Raw genomic sequence first — 2,911 nt, forward strand, 5'->3', positions numbered from 1 at the left:
GGAGAACAACTCAGGGCTGGTGAATAACCTGGATTTGCTTGAAGAATTAAGGGACTAAGCTCAGGAGAAGATGGAGGTGTACCAACAACGGGTAGCAAGACATTTCAACACAAGAGTCAATGAACGACACTTCCAAGTCAATGATCTAGTGCTCCGATGGACGGAAGTGTCAGACCCAAGACACCAAGGAAAGCTATCACCCAACTGGGAAGGATCGTATCGCATTGCAAATATAGTGAAGCTAGGCACCTATCACTTGTTAATAATGGACGGGAAGGATGCTCCGAGAGCATGGACTTCTGTAAACCTCAGAAAGTTCTATCAATGAAATACCAACAATTCCACTGAGACAATTTAACAGATCCATGTATGTTTTACAAAAACTTCAATAAAGACTTCTACAAATCTTTGGCCTTACCACTGGAGCTCAAGCACATCAAAGACTCAATCATCCCCAACAGATGGGAGCTTGAGTGCGTTAAAGACTTGAGCATCCCCTACAGATGGGAGCTCAAGCACATCAAATACTAGAGCATCCTCTACAGATGGAAGCTCGAGTGCATTGAAGACTTGAGCGTCCCCTACAAACGGGAGCTCAAGCACATCAAAGACTCGAGCATACCCTACAAATGGGAGCTCGAGCGCGTCAAAGACTTAAGCGCCCCCTATAGATTGGAGCTCAAGCACATCAAAGACTAGAGCATCCCCTACAGATGGGAGGTCGAGCGCGTCAAAGACTCGAGCATCCCCTACAAATGGAGCTCGAACATATCAAAGACTTAAGCATCTCTTACAGATGGGAGCTCGAGCTTGTCAAAGACCTGAACATCCCCTACAGATGGAAGCTCAAGCACATCAAAGACTCGAGCATCCCCTATAGATGGGAGCTCAAGCGCATCAAAGACTCAAGCATCACCTACAGATGGGAGCTCGAACACATCAAAGACTTAAGTGTCTCCTACAGATGGGAGCTCAAGCCCTCAACCACATCCAAACTCAACATAGAATCATAACGGTTTGTACATAATTGTTTGTCATCTATTTACTTCCATTCACAAAAAACACCGTATCAAACATAATTACAGAAGGATTACAAAGGGATATATAAAAAGAGAAGAAGGGAGAAATAAAGTCTAGTCAACAACGGAAGGTTCATCCACAAGAGAGGGCTCATCAACAAGCTCAACCAAAGGAAGATCAGGAAGAGGGGCCACGACATCAGTAGTTGCTTCAAGTACGGGAGGAATAGCATCAGCTATGTGACCTTCTACAAGAGTATCCTCAGAAGTAGGCGACACCAATGAAGCCTTAGGTTCAGATAAGGGAGCTGAAAGAAGGTTGTCCGTTGTAGCACCCTGTGAGTCTGAAGAGCAGACCTCCTTTGTACCCAACCCCTGCGAGGGAGTAGCCACAAATTTTAAACGCCTTGCCTTCTCCCACTCAACAGTGAAGACATCCAAATTAATTCCAGGGCTAACTCGCTACGCTTCCCCTCAGACTCGCAGCATACCTTAGAGATACAATCGAACTCTAGTAAGGCCCACATCTAGTTTGTATTCTGTGATTGCTTATACCCCTCTATCACGCTGCTCTCACCTGCCACAACACGTGCCTTGAGAGATGACAATTGCTTTCTCTCATTGTCAAGGGCAGCAGCCAAAACCATCACCTTTTTTGCCTCTGTGTCAAGCTCATTACGTAAACAGTGGATCTCAAGTTCATTCTTCTTCACCTGCTCCTTAGCAACCAATGCCTTCAACATAGCAGCAAGCCTTTGATGTTGTAATTCGTCAACCCCACCTCGCAGTACACTGACCTCTTCACTCTGATAGTCAAGCTATTGCTTCAGCTCTCGCTTCTCCCTTTTTGCCACATTTAAAGCCTCTTGTAGCTGGGATACTCGTGCCCAACTCTCATTAGCCTTCCTCTCAGCATCTTGAATCACATTGTAGCATTCATCAACACGGTTGAAGAATTCTCCGAAGAAAGCTTGCCCCTGGAAGCAAGATAACAGCTTAATAAGAAAAATAAAAATAAAAAAAGAAAGAGAAGAAAAAGAAGAGATGCACTTACGTCAGCCACATAAGTGAAGGCTTGACTAGGGAGGTCATCCTCAGACTCCGCTTGAACCTCCGAGGGAGGGATCACATCCTCCCCAAGACCAAGAACATCATCTAGTTCGACTTGACCAACCGATCTGTCACCTCCCTAACCACTGGGACCAACACTGTGCTCTTGATTGGCCTCTTGTTCCAAAGCCAAATCCATGATATTCAGCATAAAGTTCGAATCCATTGGTGCTGCATGAAAAATACCAATAGAATTAACACCAAAAGACAACAACATAGGAATGGTCAAAACGAGCCTAACTGACTTCAGGGAACTTACCCGGACTCATACCATACATCAACAGGTATTGGTCCATACATATGTGCAACTCAAGTACTACTCGAGCATGGCTAGGCAGCTTCTTCTCAAGGTCATCTTCCTCCTCAAGTCATAGGGTAGGTCTCTTGTTCGCCTTCGCCGTATTCAACAGCGACCACCGGGTCAGGATATTAATTGGCTCCGTAGGACGAGGGAAGAAAAAACCATCCTTCCACTAAGATACGAAAGTAGGTATTCCATCGACAATTTGGTACTCATTTTTCCGATGACGAAAATAGAACCATCTTGGGAACATGTTAAATCCCAACAGGTAGAAAACAGCAATGAAAAGCCAGAGGGTAGGCTTAATTCCAAGAGTTAGGAACAAGTTGTGCAGGCATAAGTCCGTAGTGCCGTAACACTTGACAGATGAACAGATGGAGGGGAAAACACAGACTGTTTCTCAGAGTAGCCTCATGATACAGATCTCCCCTTCACGGGGATGGTTAGCCCTTTTTAAGGCCTCTGGAACACGGAGTTCCAT

Source organism: Macadamia integrifolia, unplaced genomic scaffold, assembly GCF_013358625.1.
Source record: "Macadamia integrifolia cultivar HAES 741 unplaced genomic scaffold, SCU_Mint_v3 scaffold1016, whole genome shotgun sequence".
In the NCBI taxonomy this organism is placed as follows: domain Eukaryota; kingdom Viridiplantae; phylum Streptophyta; class Magnoliopsida; order Proteales; family Proteaceae; genus Macadamia; species Macadamia integrifolia.